Genomic DNA, 10,711 nt, shown 5'->3' with positions numbered 1-10,711 from the left:
CCCCTCACCCCCCCATTCCCTCCCCTCACCCCCTCATTCCCTCCCCTCACCCCCTCATTCCCTCCCCTCACCCCTCATTCCCTCCCCTCACACCCCCCATTCCCTCCCCTCACCCCTCACTCCCTCCCCTCACCCCCCCCATCCCCTCCCCTCACCCCCACCACCCTCCCCTCACTCCCTCCCCTCACTCCCACCCCTCACCCCACACTCCCTCCCCCACCCACCACACCCACCCCTCACACCCACCCCCACCCCCCCACCCCACCCCACACCCCCCATTCCCTCCCCCCACCCCCTCATCCCCACCCCTCACCCCCCACACCCACCCCCTCACCCCCCACCCACCCACACCCCCACCCCTCACCCCCCACCCCCTCCCCACACCCCCCCACACCCACCCCCACACCCCCCCACCCCACCCCCACCCCCCACCCACACCCCCACCCCCCCACAACCCCACCCCCACACCCACCCCCACCCCACCCCCACCCCACCCACCACCCCCCCTCACCCCCCACCCCCACCCACCCCCCCCCACACCCCACACCCCCACCCCACCCCACACCACCCACCCCCACCCCACCCCCCCACCCACCCCCACCCCCCCATCCCACCCCCACCCCCTCATCCCACCCCTCACCCCCTCATCCCTCCCTCACCCCCCATCCCACCCCTCACACCTCACTCCCACCCCCACTCCCTCCCCTCACCCCCCCATCCCTCCCCACACCCCCTCATCCCACCCCCACACCCACCCCTCACCCCTCACCCCCACCCCCACCCCTCACACCCACCCACACCCCCCCATCCCTCCCCCACCCCCTCATCCCACCCCTCACCCCACCCCTCACCCCCTCACCCCCCACCACCCTCCCCCACACCCACCCCCACCCCCCCATTCCCACCCCTCACCCCCCCATCCCACCCCCACCCCACCCCTCCCCTCACTCCCTCCCCTCACTCCCTCCCCTCACCCCCCATCCCTCCCCTCACCCCCCATTCCCTCCCCTCACCCCCCATTCCCTCCCCTCACCCCCCCATTCCCTCCCCTCACCCCCCATTCCCTCCCTCACCCCTCACTCCCTCCCCTCACCCCCCCCCATTCCCACCCCTCACCCCCCATTCCCTCCCCTCACCCCCCATTCCCTCCCCTCACCCCCCCATTCCCTCCCCTCACCCCTCACTCCCTCCCCTCACCCCCCCATTCCCTCCCCTCACCCCCCATTCCCTCCCCTCACCCCCCATTCCCTCCCCTCACCCCCCATTCCCACCCCTCACCCCCCCATTCCCTCCCCTCACCCCCCCATTCCCTCCCCTCACCCCTCACTCCCACCCCTCACCCCTCACTCCCTCCCCTCACCCCTCATTCCCTCCCCTCACCCCTCATTCCCTCCCCTCACTCCCTCATTCCCTCCCCTCACCCCTCATTCCCTCCCCTCACCCCTCATTCCCTCCCCTCACCCCTCATTCCCTCCCCTCACCCCCCCATTCCCTCCCCTCACTACCCCACTCCCTCCCCTCACCCCTCATTCCCTCCCCTCACTCCCCCATTCCCTCCCCTCACTCCCCCATTCCCTCCCTCACCCCCACTCCCTCCCCTCACTCCCTCCCCTCACCCCTCATTCCCTCCCCTCACCCCTCATTCCCTCCCCTCACTCCCCCATTCCCTCCCCTCACTCCCCCATTCCCTCCCCTCACCCCTCACTCCCTCCCCTCACCGCCCCATTCCCTCCCCTCACCCCCATTCCCTCCCCTCACCCCCATTCCCTCCCCTCACCCCCCCATTCCCTCCCCTCACCCCCCCATTCCCTCCCCTCACCCCCCCATTCCCTCCCCTCACCCCCCCATTCCCTCCCCTCACCCCTCACTCTCTCCCCTCACCCCTCACTCCCTCCCCTCACCCCTCACTCCCTCCCCTCACCCCCCACTCTCTCCCCTCACCCCCCACTCTCTCCCCTCACCCCCCATTCCCTCCCCTCACCCCCCATTCCCTCCCCTCATTCCCTCCCCTCACCCCCCATTCCCTCCCCTCACCCCCATTCCCTCCCCTCACCCCCATTCCCTCCCCTCACCCTTCACTCCCTCCCCTCACCCTTCACTCCCTCCCCTCACCCTTCACTCCCTCCCCTCACCCCTCACTCCCTCCCCTCACCCCCCATTCCCTCCCCTCACTCCCTCCCCTCACCCCCCATTCCCTCCCCTCACCCCCCATTCCCTCCCCTCACCCCCCATTCCCTCCCCTCACCCCTCACTCCCTCCCCTCACCCCTCACTCCCTCCCCTCACCCCTCATTCCCTCCCCTCACCCTTCATTCCCTCCCCTCACCCCCTCATTCCCTCCCCTCACCCCTCACTCCCTCCCCTCACCCCCCCATTCCCTCCCCTCACTCCCTCCCCTCACCCCCTCACTCCCTCCCCTCACCCCCCCATTCCCTCCCCTCACCCCCCCATTCCCTCCCCTCACCCCCCCATTCCCTCCCCTCACCCCTCACTCCCTCCCCTCACCCCTCACTCCCTCCCCTCATCCCTCACTCCCTCCCCTCACCCTTCATTCCCTCCCCTCAACCCCCATTGCCTCTCTTCACCCCCCATTGCCTCCCTTCACCCCTCATTCCCTCCCCCTATTCCTTCCCCTCACCCCCTTTCCCTCCCCTCACCCCTCCCATATACCCTCCTCTCGGCCCCAGCCTCTCCCCCACCCCCAATCCCCTCTCTCCCCCCTCCGTCCACACCCCCCAGTCCCCCCCCACACACACACCCATCCTCAACCCCCACCACGTCCCACCTGCCAACCCTTCTCTCACACCCCTTCTCCAATCCTCCTCCCCTGTCCCCTCCAACCCTCTTCCCAACCATCCCCCCACCACTCCAGCCCTCTTCCCTCCTCATCCCTTCTCCTCACTCCCGCCCCTCTCCGACCCCCCCATGCCCCCCAACGCCTGCCCCCTCGCCAACTCTCCCCCTCTCTCTCTCTCTCTCTCCCTCACTCACTCACCCAGTTCTTGCACCCCTCATTCTGATCCTTAGTTTTAATTTGTGCATCTTGTGTTTTGCACATTGGTTATTTATCTGTCTTTGTGTGTAGTTTCTTTTGTAAATTCTGTTGTATTCCTCCTTTTCCCTGTGACTGCCTGAAGAATCAGAACCTCAGGGTTGTGCAGTATATGGTGACTTTGATAACAAAATTACTTTGGACCTGGCACAGCCCTATGTCCACCTCTGTCCCCCCACCCAAGCACAGTAACGTGCCTGTCAGCCCAAATCGTCCATGGGACGGGGAGCAATGTGTTTTCCTGAGCTAGTCTGCTGCACCAAGAAATATTCCCATCTCCCTCCTGAAGGGTAAGAGAAGGGAGCCCTCACCATACACTGAGGCAGGTGTACAGGGTGTTGGCCTTCATTAACCAGGGGATTGAGTTCAAGAACCAGAAGCTATATTGCAGCTCTGTAAAGCCCCTGTTAGCTCATACTGGGAGTACTATGTTCAGATCTGGTTGCCTCGTTATCGGAAGGATGTGACCATAAGACATGGGAGCAGAATTAGGCCATTCAGCCCATTCAGTCTGTTCTGTCATTCCGTCATGTCTGATCCCAGATCCCAGTCAATCCCATACACCTGTGAAAGCTTTATAGAGGGAACAGAGGAGATTTGCCAGGATGCTGCCTGGATTAGAGTGTGTGTCCTGTGGGGATAGATTGAGTGATTTGATAGGGGTGTAGAAGGTGATAAGAGGAAAAGATAGGGTGGGCAGCCAGAGATTTTCCCCCAGGGTGGAAATGGCTGTTATGGGGGAGGGTGTGGAGATATTTTTTAATGTGTTAGGAGGAATATTTAGGGGGAATAGAGGGAGGATTTTTTTTAACACAGGGACTAGTGGGTGCATGGAATGTGCTGCCAGGGGTGGTGGTAAAGGAAGGTACATTAGGGACATTTAAGAGACCCTTAGAGGCAGATTGCACGTGGCCAAGTGGTTAAGGCATTCAACTAGTGATCTGAAGGTCGTGAGTTCGAGCCCCAGCCGAGGCAGAGTGTTGTGTCCTTGAGCAAGGCACTTAATCACACATTGCTCTGCGACGACACCGGTGCCAAGCTGTATCGGCCCTAGTGCCCTTCCCTTGGACAACATTAGTGTCGTGGAGAGGGGAGACTTGCAGCTGGTCTTCCACACAACCTTGCCCAGGCCTATGCCCTGGGAACCTTCCAAGCCGCAAATCCATGGTCTCACGAGACTAACGGATGTTATATAAGAGGCAGATGGGTGATAGAAAATGGAGGGCTATGTAGGAGGGAAGGGCTAGATTGATATAACAGGAGGTTAAAATGTTGACACAAGATGTGGGCTGAGGGGACTGTACTGTGCTTTATCAGGACGCTGTGATTGAGGTGTATAAGATGATGTGACATAGATCGAGTGGACAGCCAGGGATTTCTACGTAGAGGAAGGGTTTGGTTGATATTAAAGTAAGTTAAATGATTTTGGGCTGAAGGGCTTGTACTGTGCTGTATTGTTCCACGTTCTTAAACCTGCCTTCGTGCCTCTGGATGGGACCCAGTGAGTCCGTGTTCATCTGTCACTGGACGTCCCTGTACCCGGTGAAGCACGCCTGCTTGGTGAATGAGGGACCCTTTCGCCTGATCCCGACTGAAGTTCCCATAATCCTGACCAGTGCCAGACCCCTGGAGACCAGAATCCAGTTTATTACAGAGCTGGGCCGCTTGGCCTCGCGAGTCTGCCGACTGCTCCACCATTCCATCTCGGCAGATCCAGCTTCTTGCCCTCTCCCCATAGCCGTTGATGCCCTGACTAATCACCAGCCTGTCAACCTCCCCTGTAAATGCTCCCACAGGTCCACTGCCGCTGCCTGAAGAAATACACCCTCTTCTCTGTGCCAAATGGACGACCCTCTCTTTGAGGCAGTGCCCTCCAGTCCGAGGAAACATCCTCTTCACATCCACTCTGTCAGGGCCTTTCAACATCCGTAGGTTTCAATGAGATTCTCCTCTCTCTCCCCCCCCCCCCCCCCCAAAATTCCAATAATTACAGACACAAGAGCCTTCAATTGCTGTTCATTCAGCAACCCCTTTCATTTCGGGAATCATTTTCATGAGCCTTCTCTGAATTGAAGAAGGATCTAGTGCTTTCCCGCCGTATATGACGAATAAACTCGTTCTCAGCCCTCCAGCCGGGTACAGGTACCAATATTAGCCAACGTTTCAGTGACAGGCTCTGCCATCTTCAGGGGTGATGCCCGGCCAAGTCCAGTCCGGTGGTATTTATACTCCCGTCATCCACCCTTCCTGATTGGTTAATCTTCATCCAATCAGGTTTCCGCTTCTCACTTTATTTACAATTGAATTCCAATTCTTACTTGGAGCGAGACTTTCATCTTTGTTGAAATTCTTTCCCTCTAGTTTAAGTTCAATGGCTTCCTTCACCATGCGGTCCCAAAACCCATTGGCATGCCGCAATAGTTTTGTGTTGTGCTGTTGAGGTCAATCCTATGGCCAATGCCGATTTCTCTGGGTAACTCAGATGTATACACCAATGTGCTCCTCGACGCGGGTTTCCACTATGCGTCCCGTCTGCCCAATAAACTCTGCTCTGTATTCACCAGGAATCCTGTAAAGGCCAACCGTCCTGAGTCCTAAGTCAACTTTGACCCACATAAGCTGTGATCTGAGCTTCCTTACGAGTTTGTGGATGGTATTAATCCCATATTTCTTCAGAATCCTGGCGATCCTTCCAGAAACTGTGGGAATGTAGGGAAGACAGGCGGTTCCTCCTTGCTGTTCGGTTTCCTGGTTTTTCCATCGACCCTTTTAAGGGCCCGATTGATTTCTTTCACCTTGTAGCCATTCTGTAGGAACGTTGTGCGTAATCGTAATGGAAGCCCGGGAAGAGTTTATTCCTGCTCTGAATCCTCTCCAGTGCCAGCACCTCCTTTCTTGATAAGGATTATCACTCACCTATGCTGTAAAGTGTGTTGTTTTGTCACAGCGGTACGGTGCAGGACGTAAAAAATAATTTTACAAACGTAGATGGTGTAAGAGAAGGATAATGATGTCACGTTTTTGGGCCAAATAGTCCACATTCGGCCTCACCAACGTCTCCTGCAACTTCAGCAAGGCATCACAACTCCTGTGCTGATTCATCAAGGTCAATGTGCCAAAAGCTCTCTTTATGACCCTATCTACCTGTGATACGACTTTCAGAGAATGATGGATTGGTATTCCCAGATCCGTCTATTCCACGGCACCTCCTAGTCCCCTACCATTCACTGTACAAGTTCTTTTACTCAACGTTCAAGGGAAATTTATTATCAAACTACATGCTATATGTGTTCATTTTCTTGTAGGCATTCACAGTTGAACAAAGAAGTGCAGTAGAATCAGTGGAAAAACTACACACAAGGCGACAATCTCTGCAAATGTAATAAATAATGCTGAGAACATGAGTTGTAGAGCCCTTGGAAGTGAGTGTGTAGGTTGTGGAATCAGTTCAGTGTTGGGGTGAGTAAAGTTATCCACACCGCTTCAGGAGCCTGATGGTTGAGGGGTAGCAACTGTTCCTGAACCTGGTGGTGTGGGACCTGAGGCTCCTGCACCACCTTGTTGGTGGCAGCAGCGAGAAGAAAGTGTGGCCGGGTGGGGGGGGGGGGGGCCTTCCCTGAGGATGGACGCTGCTTTCCTGTGACGGCGCTCAGTGGAGGGGAGAGCTTTGCCTGTGATGGACTGGGCCGTATCCCCCGCTTCTTGCAGACGTTTTTGTTCTTGGGTTTTGGTGTTTCGTGCCAGGCCGTGATGCGACTGGGCAGGACGCTTCCCCGGACACCAGTAGAAGTTTGAGACGTCGGTTTCAGAAGGGGAACATCCATAAATCTAGAAACTGTATACCAGTGAGTCTTGCATCAATGGTAGGGAAGTTACTGGAGAGGATTTGGAAACCCATGGCCTAGCTAGGGGCAGTCCGCATGAATCTGTGTGTGTGGCATGTTGCACGTTACTAACTTGATTGTGTTTTCAAGGAGGTGATTCCACCCCCCCCCCGCTCCCGAGAATCAAGTCTATTATCGCTGAAATATATTGTGAGGTTGATTGTTTTGTAGTAGCTGTACAAATCAATAAATACGATATACCACAAGTTACACGAAATAAGTAAAAAAGGTATAGTGAGTTAGTACTCATGGGCTGGTCTGACGTCTGGTGACAGAGGGGAAGAAACTGTTCCTGAAGTGTTGAGTGTCTCTCTTCAGGGTGTTACGTACCCCGTAACGGGTTTAAAGAACCACCTGGAGTCTCTTTTGCTGTTAACTAACACTATTAGTAACTCAAACAACAGGAATTCTGCAGATGCTGGAAATTCAAGCAACACACATCAAAGTTGCTGGTGAACGCAGCAGGCCAGGCAGCATCTGTAGGAAGAGGTACAGTTGACGTTTCAGGCCGAGACCCTTTGTCAGGACTAACTGAAGGAAGAGTGAATAAGGGATTTGAAAGTTGGAGGGGGAGGGGGAGATCCAAAATGATAGGAGAAGACAGGAGGGGGAGGGATGGAGCCAAGAGCTGGACAGGTGATTGGCAAAAGGGGATACGAGCGGATCATGGGACAGGAGGTCCGGGAAGAAAGACAAGGAGGGGGGGGAACCCAGAGGATGGGCAAGAGGTATATTCAGAGGGACAGAGGGAGAAAAAGGAGAGTGAGAGAAAGAATGTGTGTATAAAAATAAGTAACAGATGGGGTACGAGGGGGAGGTGGGGCCTAGCGGAAGTTAGAGAAGTCGATGTTCATGCCATCAGGTTGGAGGCTACCCAGACGGAATGCAAGGTGTTGTTCCTCCAACCTGAGTGTGGCTTCACCTTTACAGTAGAGGAGGCCATGGATAGACATGTTAGAATGGGAATGGGATGTGGAATTAAAATGTGTGGCCACTGGGAGATCCTGCTTTCTCTGGCGGACAGAGCGTAGATGTTCAGCAAAGCGGTCTCCCAGTCTGCGTCGGGTCTCGCCAATATATAAAAGGCCACATCGGGAGCACCGGACGCAGTATGTCACCCCAGTCGACTCACAGGTGAAGTGTTGCCTCACCTGGAAGGACTGTTTGGGGCCCTGAATGGTGGTAAGGGAGGAAGTGTAAGGGCATGTGTAGCACTTGTTCCGCTTACACGGATAAGTGCCAGGAGGGAGATCAGTGGGGAGGGATGGGGGGGACGAATGGACAAGGGAGTTGTGTAGGGAGCGATCCCTGCGGAATGCAGAGAGAGGGGGGGAGGGAAAGATGTGCTTAGTGGTGGGATCCCGTTGGAGGTGGCGGAAGTTACGGAGAATAATATGTTGGACCCGGAGGCTGGTGGGGTGGTAGGTGAGGACCAGGGGAACCCTATTCCTAGTGGGGTGGCGGGAGGATGGAGTGAGAGCAGATGTACGTGAAATGGGGGAGATGCGTTTAAGAGCAGAGTTGGTAGTGGAGGAAGGGAAGCCCCTTTCTTTAAAAAAGGAGGACATCTCCCTCGTCCTGGAATGAAAAGCCTCATCCTGAGAGGAGATGCGGCGGAGACGGAGGAATTGCGAGAAGGGGATGGCGTTTTTGCAAGAGACAGGGTGAGAAGAGGAATAGTCCAGATAGCTGTGAGAGTCAGTAGGCTTATAGTAGACATCAGTGGATAAGCTGTCTCCAGAGACAGAGACAGAAAGATCTAGAAAGGGGAGGGAGGTGTCGGAAATGGACCAGGTAAACTTGAGGGCAGGGTGAAAGTTGGAGGCAAAGTTAATAAAGTTAACGAGTTCTGCATGCGTGCAGGAAGCAGCGCCAATGCAGTCGTCGATGTAGCGAAGGAAAAGTGGGGGACAGATACCAGAATAGGCACGGAACATAGATTGTTCCACAAAGCCAACAAAAAGGCAGGCATAGCTAGGACCCATACGGGTGCCCATAGCTACACCTTTAGTTTGGAGGAAGTGGGAGGAGCCAAAGGAGAAATTATTAAGAGTAAGGACTAATTCCGCTAAACGGAGCAGAGTGGTGGTAGAGGGGAACTGATTAGGTCTGGAATCCAAAAAGAAGCGTAGAGCTTTGAGACCTTCCTGATGGGGGATGGAAGTATATAAGGACTGGACATCCATGGTGAAAATAAAGCGGTGGGGGCCAGGGAACTTAAAATCATCGATGAGTTTAAGAGCGTGAGAAGTGTCACAAACATAGGTCAGAAGGGATTGAACAAGGGGTGATAAAACAGTGTTGAGGTATGCAGAAAGGAGTTCGGTGGGGCAGGAGCAAGCTGAGACAATAGGTCGGCCAGGGCAGGCAGGTTTGTGGATCTTGGGTAGGAGGTAGAAACGGGACGTGCGGGGTGTGGGAACTATAAGGTTGGTAGTAGTGGATGGGAGATCCCCTGAGTAGATAAAGTCGGTGATGGTGTGGGAGACAATGGCCTGGTGCTCCTTAGTGGGGTCACGATCGAGGGGTAAATAAGAGGAGGTATCCGCGAGTTGTCGCTGTGCCTCGGCAAGGTAGAGGTCAGTACGCCAGACTACAACAGCACCCCCCCTTATCGGCGGGTTTAATAATAAGGTTAGGATTAGGACGAGGGAGATGTCTTCATTTTTTAAAGAAAGGGGCTTCCCTTCCTCCACTATCAACTCTGCTCTTAAACGCATCCCCCATTTCACGTACATCTGCTCTCACTCCATCCTCCCGCCACCCCACTAGGAATAGGGTTCCCCTGGTCCTCACCTACCACCCCACCAGCCTCCGGGTCCAACATATTATTCTCCGTAACTTCCGCCACCTCCAACGGGATCCCACCACTAAGCACATCTTTTCCTCCCCCCCTCTCTCTGCATTCTGCAGGGATCGCTCCCTACACAACTCCCTTGTCCATTCGTCCCCCTCCATCCCTCCCCAGTGATCTCCCTCCTGGCACTTATCCGTGTAAGCGGAACAAGTGCTACACATGCCCTTACACTTCCTCCCTTACCACCATTCAGGGCCCCAAACATTCCTTCGAGGTGAGGCAACACTTCACCTGTGAGTCGACTGGGGTGATATACTGCGTCCGGTGCTCCTGATTTGCCTTTTATATATTGGCGAGACCCGACGCAGACTGGGAGACCGCTTTGCTGAACATCTACGCTCTGTCCGCCAGAGAAAGCAGGATCTCCCAGTGGCCACACATTTTAATTCCACATCCCATTCCCATTCTGACATGTCTATCCACGGCCTCCTCTACTGTAAAGATGAAGCCACACTCAGGTTGGAGGAACAACACCTTATATTCCGTCTGGGTAGCCTCCAACCTGATGGCATGAACATCGACTTCTCTAACTTCCGCTAGGCCCCACCTCCCCCTTGTACCCCATCTGTTACTTATTTTTATGCACACATTCTTTCTCTCACTCTCCTTTTTCTCCCTCTGTCCCTCTGAATGTACCTCTTGCCCATCCTCTGGGTTCCCCCCCCCCCCGTCTTTCTTCCCGGACCTCCTGTCCCATGATCCCCTTGTATCCCCTTTTGCCAATCACCTGTCCAGCTCTTGGCTCCATCCCTCCCCCTCCTGTCTTCTCCTATCATTTTGGATCTCCCCCTCCCCCTCTCACTTTCAAATCTCTTACTCACTCTTCCTTCAGTTAGTCCTGACGAAGGGTCTCGGCCTGAAACGTCGACTGCACCTCTTCCTAGAGATGCTGCCTGGCCTGCTGAGTTCACCAGCAACT

The sequence above is a fragment of the Mobula birostris genome, chromosome 29, assembly GCF_030028105.1.
Source record: "Mobula birostris isolate sMobBir1 chromosome 29, sMobBir1.hap1, whole genome shotgun sequence".
In the NCBI taxonomy this organism is placed as follows: domain Eukaryota; kingdom Metazoa; phylum Chordata; class Chondrichthyes; order Myliobatiformes; family Myliobatidae; genus Mobula; species Mobula birostris.
The sequence above is the reverse complement of the archived record's forward strand: the minus strand, read 5'-3'. Positions refer to the sequence as shown.